Below are 10,102 nucleotides of genomic sequence, written 5' to 3' on the forward strand. Positions count from 1 at the left end.
GATCTGAGAATACTCTGAGAATATTGGATCAAGTAGATCACGCTCTGGGTGTTATGTTTGCCTTCACTACCAGTAACGAAACCTGCCTGTTCTGGGTTGATCAGGGAGGGGAGTAAGGACTTTAATCTATTAGCCACTAATTTAGCATATAGTTTAACATCTACATTTAGTAGGGAGATGGGACAGCAGCTACCGCATTGAGTCGGGTCTTTGCCTTCCATAGGGATAATAGAAATATGTGCTTCTATAAGGCCCGGGGGGGGGGAGTGTTTTGGGGAGCAATGAGCATGATCAACAGAGTTACAGACCAGAAGAAAATGGGGGAGAAGGACAGAACTGAATTTTTGATAGTAAAAAGGTGGGAGGCCATCAGGGTCAGGAGCTTTCCCCAGTGGGGTGTCAGCAAGTGCTGCCTGCAATTCTATTAAAGTAGAGGGGTTATAAGAGCGTCCTGCTGTTGGGGTGTGAGCGAAGGCAGGGAGAGAGATTGCAGGAAAGTCTGGATTTTAGCAATGCGATCTTTAGCAAATGTTTTATTCATTACTAGCAAATAGCTTAAAAATGGAAATGGAATAGAAACATAAAGTATACTATGGAATTTTTCCTAAATATTGAGATATTCTCTTTTTCTTGATGTCATAGAGGATTATAGATAGGCGACCTTTTAAGATTTGTTTCATTTTGGGTTTAGCCCAAATGAGTTTGGTTTAATACAAACTACTTCGTTCATCTCTATAGAGGGTGTCCATCGACGTGATGATAGCACATGGTACATATTTGATCAAAATAAAATTTTATTGTCCCTAGTAAAACAACTTATCGTATGCTCAAAGGATAGATGAAATGTGATTGCTTGCTTGGGGATTCACTTCTGGGACCCACCTAGATCATGAGGTCCTGTATCTCCCGTCTCAATGAAGGAGTGATCATATGTGCATGCTGCTCCATTCAATGTCTATGGGAATGATGAAGATAGATGAAGGCTGTCAGTTCCATAGAGACTGAATAAAGCAGTAATGCAGATGTGCAACCATTGCTTCATTCAAATTGCAGAAACAGAACCTCAATCCTAGAGATTAAGGGGAGTTCCAGTTATGAGACCCCCAGAGATCAGATACTTATTATCTATCCTGTGGATAAATTTAGAGCTGTTATTCTGGGACATCCACTTTACTTACCTAGAAAACGTAATTCAGTTTGTTCTGTAGTAATTGCTGCAAATGTTTACATACAAGCCATATTTAGCATTGAGCTAATATAAAATATGATGAGATTTGTGGTGGAGGGAATTAGTTATCACATTTGTTATGAACCTGCTGAAATAAAATGAGCAATTTAGTGTTTCATTACTACAGTACATAATGTTCTGCTCTTAATAATCCACATAAACTTTTATAGCTCATTATTGTACAGTACATCATGACAGAGCCATAGCGACACCTAATGTTGAGAGAAAGGTACTGCACATTGCTATCCCGTCTGTACAGGAATCGCTGAGGTTACCTGGCATGGTTTGTATTATTGTATTGTTTTACCTGAAAATGCCAGGGATAACAGTGAGTTAGCCATCTAACATGCCAGTGTGAAATATCATCTACATACTGTGACTAAATCCTGCAATGCTAATTGATTTGTTTTCCTAATCCTGTACAATCCTGGGTGATGATTTTTTTTGTAATTTTTATTATTATTATTATTATTATTATTATTATTATTATTATTATTATTCAAGCCTCTCGCCTGCCTCGATTGGACAGGCATTCTTCCCTAAGAGACAGAGTTGTAACTAGGGGTTTGGCATGGGGGAATCAAACATATCCAAGTGGGCCCCTTACCCAGGTATACCCTACTTAACAGTGACCATACAGCAGTAGATACTGGCTCTGCTGACAGTTTAAGTAAATACAGTACAGGAAAAATATTGTGACTTACAGGTAACATCTCTGTAATCTTTCACATTTCTCGTCTCTTCCTTCTGGACGACCATCAGGGCCAATTTTAGGCAAAATGGGGCCCTGGGCGAGTTTTCGAGTGGGGTCCTAAATTCTAAGATACCGTACCAACATCACTATTCGGTAACTGAATACAAATACAATCACTTTAAACTATATTTTAATTATATTAAAGAGATTCAGTGTAATATAAACCAAACATTATTTAATAGAACTTTAAGTTCTGCATCCAAATGGCTGGATTCACATAGATGCATAAAAAAAGCAGTGTCTACGCCACGTGGGGCCCCAGGCTTAGGCCCAGTTCACATCTGCATGCAGGTTTCCATTTGGGGAGTCCGCTTGGGCACCCCATTAACAGAAACCTGTACGTATTAAAAAGTAGTTACCGAAGGAAACCACATGGACCTCATGGCTATAATGGGGTCCTTGTGGTTTCCGCTTGATTTCCACACAAATAATGTGGAGAGGAAAGTGGAGCTTGCAAGAAACCAAGTGGAGACCACACAGACGACACTATAGTCTATGGGGTCTGCGGGTTTCCCTAGTAACTACTTTTAATCCTGATTAGGTTTCTGTTAGGGGTGTCCCCAAGCCGACTTCCCAAATGGAAATCTGAACACAGATGTGAATGGGCTCTTAAAGGGGTTTTTGTTACACCAGGAGCAGGCAACCTAATTTTAATATTGATGACACCTACACTAAAGTCATACCACAAACTGTAACATAGGGGTGCTGTCATACTGTTCTCCCAGACACATACGTTTACCACTATTTGCCTGGATATACAGTCCTATGAAAAAGTTTGGGCACCCCTATTAATCTTAATCATTTTTAGTTCTAAATATTTTGGTGTTTATAACAGCCATTTCAGTTTGATATATCTAGTAACTGATGGACACAGTAATATTTCAGGATTGAAATGAGGTTTATTGTACTAACAGAAAATGTGCAATATGCATTAAACCAAAATTTGACCGGTGCAAAAGTATGGGCACCTCAACAGAAAAGTGACATTAATATTTAGTAGATCCTCCTTTTGCAAAGATAACAGCCTCTAGTCGCTTCCTGTAGCTTTTAATCAGTTCCTGGATCCTGGATAAAGGTATTTTGGACAAACAATTCAAGTTCAGTTAAGTTAGATGGTCGCCGAGCATGGACAGCCCGCTTCAAATCATCCCACAGATGTTCAATGATATTCAGGTCTGGGGACTGGGATGGCCATTCCAGAACATTGTAATTGTTCCTCAGCATGAATGCCTGAGTCGATTTGGAGCGGTGTTTTGGATCATTGTCTTGCTGAAATATCCATCCCCGGCGTAACTTCAACTTCGTCACTGATTCTTGAACATTATTCTCAAGAATCTGCTGATACTGAGTGGAATCCATGCGACTCTCAACTTTAACAAGATTCCCGATGCCGGCATTGGCCACACAGCCCCAAAGCATGATGGAACCTCCACCAAATTTTACAGTGGGTAGCATGTGTTTTTCTTGGAATGCTGTTTCTTTTTGGACGCCATGCATAACGCCTTTTTTTATAACCAAACAACTCAATTTTTGTTTCCAAAATGAAGCTGCCTTGTCCAAATGTGCTTTTTCATACCTCAGGCAACTCTATTTGTGGCGTACGTGCAGAAACGGCTTCTTTCTCATCACTCTCCCATACAGCTTCTATTTGTGCAAAGTGCGCTGTATAGTTGACCGATGCACAGTGACACCATCTGCAGCAAGATGATGCTGCAGCTCTTTGGAGGTGGTCTGTGGATTGTCCTTGACTGTTCTCACCATTCTTCTTCTCTGCCTTTCTGATATTTTTCTTGGCCTGCCACTTCTGGGCTTAACAAGAACTGTCCCTGTGGTCTTCCATTTCCTTACTATGTTCCTCACAGTGGAAACTGACAGGTTAAATCTCTGAGACAACTTTTTGTATCCTTCCCCTGAACAACTATGTTGAACAATCTTTGTTTTCAGATCATTTGAGAGTTGTTTTGAGTAGCCCATGATGCCACTCTTCAGAGGAGATTCAAATAGGAGATCAACTTGCAATTGGCCACCTTAAATACCTTTTCTTATGATTGGATACATCTGGCTATGAAGTTCAAAGCTCACTGAGGTTACAAAACCAATTTTGTGCTTCAGTAAGTCAGTAAAAAGTAGTTAGGGGAATTCAAATCAATAAAATGATAAGGGTGCCCATACTTTTGCACCGGTCAAATTTTGGTTTAATGCATATTGCACATTTTCTGTTAGTACAATAAACCTCATTTCAATCCTGAAATATTACTGTGTCCATCAGTTATTAGATATATCAAACTGAAATGGCTGTTGCAAACACCAAAATATTTAGAACAAAAAAATGATTAAGATTAATAGGGGTGCCCAAACTTTTTCATAGGACTGTATGTGTACTTTTCCATTAGAAGCAATGTCAATACATGTGTAACCTACAACCAGAGGTAAATATATGTGACTGGGGGAAGAGCAGGGGCGGATCCACGCCGCTGATTCGGAACGAGTTACACGTTCAGAAACAGTGAGCACATACTCAGTGTGAATGCACCCTTATATTTTTTTTTAGAGCCCTCCTGGGCCTAAAGCAGCTTGAATTGAATATAGAACGCATTTTTAGGGCTAATTTTTTCAAAAAAATCCGGGAGGGGGGGCCCCCCAGACCACCCGGTAAGTAGGACCCCACCAAAGTCAATTGCCCAGGGCCCTGGAAAGCCTGGATCCGCAACTGGGGAAGAGTGAGTAGGATTGTGACACACAATGCTCCTGGTGCCGCATTCAGTCCCCGGCCACCAGTACTTGCACTTTTTTGTAAGTGAAACGCAGGTTAATTTCAGATACTTTTAATTCCTGACTGTGCGGCAACAGCAAAACCACAGCCAGGAATTAATCAGTGTCACACTTACAGCAAAGTGACAGCACTGGTGCCCGTGGACTGCATTTAGCTGTAGCCACATCTGGGTACACAGTGTGTCACCACCTGAAAAGAAACACCCTAAGGCTGAGGCCCCACGTTGCGGAAATGCAGCTTGTTTTTTGCAGATTTTGCTGCATTTTTTTTCAACCAAAGCCAAGAATGGCTACTAAAGGAATGGGAAATATAAATGAAGCTCCTATACTTCTATCTTCTGCTCAATTTACTGCTGGAAACTGAAATCAGAAAACTGCAACAAAAACGCTGTGTTTCTGGAACGTGGGGCCTCAGAATACCGAACGCTTTGACAAGTGGTGAGCAATGAAAGCTTACGGTCCTCATAGACTATAATAGGGTTTGTGTGTTTTCCGCATGGTGTCCACATGAGTCAAGTGGAGAGGAAAGTAGTTCACAAAGTATTTTCCTCTCCACATGTTCTGTGCAGCGGCCGCTGCACAGTGAGTGACCCGACTGTCTGTCAGTAAGAACAGACGGTCCGGCATTCCATAAACATGGTGGTGAAATATTAGGCAGCACAGGGGGACCCTTAAGCTGTGGGGGCCTTGGGCAATTGTCCAGTTTGCCTCCCCCCCATGCCGTCCCTGCAGACATGCCTTGGTCAAGTCACTGAGGCCCATTTATTATGCCCCGATGTGGAGTTAAAAAGTGGAAAAAACCCACGGTTTACACTCTAGACACATGCAGTATATATTGGACACATGTTACACACACATATACTTAATATACACATATCAGTCACACTACCTACATATTACATACAATATAAACAAACATCAATCCAACAGCACTTGTATTTGGAATACTAACCTGCCTAAGGCTGAAGCCCCACATTGCGGAAAAGCAGCTTTTTTTGTGGCAGATTTTGCTGTGTTTTTTGAGCCAAAGCCAGGAGTGGATTCAGCAGAAGGGAGGAGTATAAGAACTTCCTATACGGTATATTACCCAATCCTTGTGTAGCCATTCTTGACTTTGGCAAAATCTGCCAAGGAAATGTTCCTGCTGACAGCAAAAAGATTGTCTATTCCCACTCACTTTACTGAGAGGTTTGGGTGAAATGTACCTGAGGATCGGGCAGGATGATTCTTTTTTTCCACTTGCTGAAAGAAGAGTTTGTCTCCCAATAAATGAATGGGAAGCAAAATTCAACACACAAAATTTCTCTGAGTGAACTTACTTTAAAGTTGTCAGACACATCTAAGAACCATTGCATTTAATCTGTCTCCATTTGTACTAATAAGGCATGTGGCCTTGATAGTATAAAGACATGTTCTCATCAGCCGTGGCTAAAATTTCAAAGTTGAAACCTTTCCAAGTCTCCTCCACCTGAGGGATCCCATTTCATCAGCTCCCCATACATTAAAGTATATAGTGGTATCTCTGAAAATGGACAAAGATTGAACATGACCTACATTTTGATGGTCCGTTACAATGTACCAATAATTAGTCATATAAGTAGCTCCAAATCACTGACATATAATTTAAAGCTGCTGTGTGATGTCTGATAAAAAAATGGATGTCATATGGCCATTAATCACTACCATGTAAATATAGCTTAAAAGGGTTGTCCACGATAAAAACTAATCCCTACACGAATCTAAACACCCTCCCCCACATACTTCCTAAATAATATAATTTATCAAAAATGTATATTTACCCATGTCCCTGGTCAAGCGACCGCCCCAGGAACCTTTGCTGGTTATGCAGTGATGATCCCTTTCCCCATTTCTGGAAACAGAACATCACTACTACTTCCCGCCCATCCAACTCCATCTTACTTACCTATCTTCCTTCCATGCTTCCTCCTGCGGGACGGCTCCTTCCTCTTATCTGACTGCCGGTGTGCGCTATAGTCCCAGCGCTGCTCTGTGCTCTGCAGCTGATAGCCCACCTTTACTGTGTAGTTCCCACGCCTGCACAGTAGAGGTGGATTGTCAGCTCAGAGCACAGGGCAGCACTGGAACTATAGCGTGCGCTGGCAGTCAGAAAAGGAAAGGAGAATCAGAAAAGAAGGATGGGCTGTCCTGCAGGAGCGAGCCTGGAAGGAAGTATAATGAGGTCAGGGGTTGGGCTGAGTAGGTTGGGAAGGGCTAGTAGTGGGCGGGATAGCTAGAGAGACAGGGAGGGGGGGTGTATGGGAGGGAGGGGAGAGGATGGGGGGGAGTGAGGTGAGAGGGGTTAGTGTGGAAGTTAAAATGTAAAGGATGAGGTGGCACTACTGCATGCATACAAGCTATGCTATCGGAGGTCAGGGGTAAATTCCATATAGTTAGTGTGGAAGTTACATAGCAGAAAGCTAAACCAAGTTAACAAATGCAGAAGATACCAGTAGTTCCCAGAGACACCAAGAAATCACTCAAAACACGGCTAAAGGTATATGGGTGCATTTATTACACATTAACAGACCTTTTTTTTAAAAAAAAAACAAAAACATTTTTTGCCTTGAAAACCCCTTTAAGGTCATCTATATCATCCCTCCCCCCGAAGCCCGGGGCACCACTTTAAGTTAAGAGTTTGTGTTAAGTCAACAAAAATTCAAAGTGAAAATGGTGTCCAAAAACACAATTTTGTTAAAGAAACCTATTATATTAACTATTCCTAAAATTACTTCTATAGGAAACTATCATTGTAGCATTGTAAGTTACCATTGTGGTTTTAAAAAATGCCCAATTTTGGTTGCATTAATAGAATAGGAAACAATAGTAAGCCTGGACTTACATGCGTTTTATTAATAATTCTACACATACAGCTATTTTAGGCAGCTTTGGTGTTGGGGTTCTGCATCATGTGTTGGGATACAGTTTTTTAAAAGTGAAATTTACCATAGACTTCTCTTTATGACTTAAAAAGATGCTGCCAAAAATGTATGTAAAAGTTCTGTAGTGCCAGGTTCATACCCACATTTCTATTTTTGGACCGTCAGACCTAAAAAACGATCCATCAAATGACAGATAGCAACAGATGCTGTGGGACCCCTTTGACTATAATGGGGTCCTTTGGGCATCCATTATGTTTTAACAGGAATTGATGGATGAAAAAGTCTTGGCCTTGCAGAACTTTTTCATCTACAATTTCTGCTGTGAACATACTTAATACTGGTAGGTTTGTAAATAAAAAAATAAAAAAACTGTGTGAAATAGCCCTTAAACTCCAAGTATGAGCTTGATCTAGTGGATATGAAAAGAAACTTTGATCCTTGCAAAATAAAATGATATATGTATCTGAACAGAAATATGTATGTGTATATACAGAATATATATTTATGTAGCTATACAAAACATATGCTGAAATCCTATTGGTCAGTTTCTAGTCGCATGACCAGTGGCATGAGGAAAAATGGAATCTTGAGAGTTGTCGGTTAGAGATTGACGGTTGGAGTTGGATGCGGATGAAGAGGAGCTGCCTGCAGCAAAGCGACGAAATGGATAGCGAAGAGGAGGTGAGAAGAGGAAGGAAGAGGAGGAGAAGACTTTTGGACTCATCGGCTGATGAGAAGTCGTCCATCAAGAAGAGCCACAGGAGAGGAGTGAAGAGACTCGGCTCTGAAGAGGAGATCGTCTACCAGAAGACTGATCACCAAGGCCAGGAGGAAGAACAGGAAGAAAAGAAGGTCCTTGAGAGAAGACCTGGAGCCAAGAGAAGAAGACGCATCTTGGACTCGTCAGATGAAGAAGACTCTTCAATCAAGAAAGAAGAGGAAGAGCATCATGACCCCATGGATCCAGGTAAAGAAACCTATACACCAATTTACCATAGGGAAATCATCATGTAGCATACAGTAACTTCTCATGTACACTATGGGGCACATTTATCATATAGGGGTCTGAGATGGGGCTGGTACTTGGGATGTACACTATGGGGCACATTTATCATAAAGGGGTCTGAGGTGGGGGCTAGTACCTTGGCTGTACACTATGGGACACACTTATCATATAGGGGCCTGAGGTGGGGGCTAGTACCTGGGCTGTACACTATGGGGCACATTTATCATAAAGGGGTCTGAGGTGGGGGCTAGTACCTTGGCTGTACACTATGGGACACATTTATCATATAGGGGTCTGAGGTGGGGGCTAGTACCTTGGCTGTACACTATGGAGCACATTTATCATATAGGGGTCTGAGGTGGGGGCTGGTACCTGGGCTGTACACTATGGGACACATTTATCATATAGGGGTCTGAGGTGGGGGCTAGTACCTTGGCTGTACACTATGGAGCACATTTATCATATAGGGGTCTGAGGTGGGGGCTGGTACCTGGGCTGTACACTATGGGACACATTTATCATATAGGGGTCTGAGGTGGGGGCTGGTACCTGGGCTGTACACTATGGGACACATTTATCATATAGGGGTCTGAGGTGGGGGCTGGTACCTGGGCTGTACACTATGGGACACATTTATCATATAGGGGTCTGAGGTGGGGGCTGGTACCTGGGCTGTACACTATGGGACACATTTATCACATAGGGGTCTGAGATGGGGGCTGGTACTTATACTGTACACCATGGGGCACATTTATCATATAGGGGTCTGAGGTGGGGGCTGGTACCTGGGCTGTACACTATGGGACACATTTATCATACAGGGGTCTGAGGTGGGGGCTGGTACTTAGACTGTACACTATGGGGCACATTTATCATACAGGGGTCTGAGGTGGGGGCTGGTACCTGGGCTGTACACTATGGGACAAATTTATCATATAGGGGTCTGAGGTGGGGGCTGGTACCTGGGCTGTACACTATGGGACAAATTTATCATATAGGGGTCTGAGGTGGGGGCTGGTACCTTGGCTGTACACTATGGGGCACATTTATCATACAGGGGTCTGAGGTGGGGGCTGGTACCTGGGCTGTACACTATGGGGCACATTTATCATACAGGGGTCTGAGGTGGGGGCTGGTACCTGGGCTGTACACTATGGGACACATTTATCATATAGGGGTCTGAGGTGGGGGCTGGTACCTGGGCTGTATACTATGGGACACATTTATCATACAGGGGTCTGAGGTGGGGGCTGGTACCTGGGCTGTACACTATGGGACACATTTATCATACAGGGGTCTGAGGTGGGGGCTAGTACCTTGGCTGTACACTATGGGACACATTTATCATACAGGGGTCTGAGGTGGGGGCTGGTACTTAGACTGTACACTATGGGGCACATTTATCATACAGGGGTCTGAGGTGGGGGCTGGTACTTAGACTG

Source organism: Leptodactylus fuscus, chromosome 7, assembly GCF_031893055.1.
Source record: "Leptodactylus fuscus isolate aLepFus1 chromosome 7, aLepFus1.hap2, whole genome shotgun sequence".
NCBI classification, from domain to species: domain Eukaryota; kingdom Metazoa; phylum Chordata; class Amphibia; order Anura; family Leptodactylidae; genus Leptodactylus; species Leptodactylus fuscus.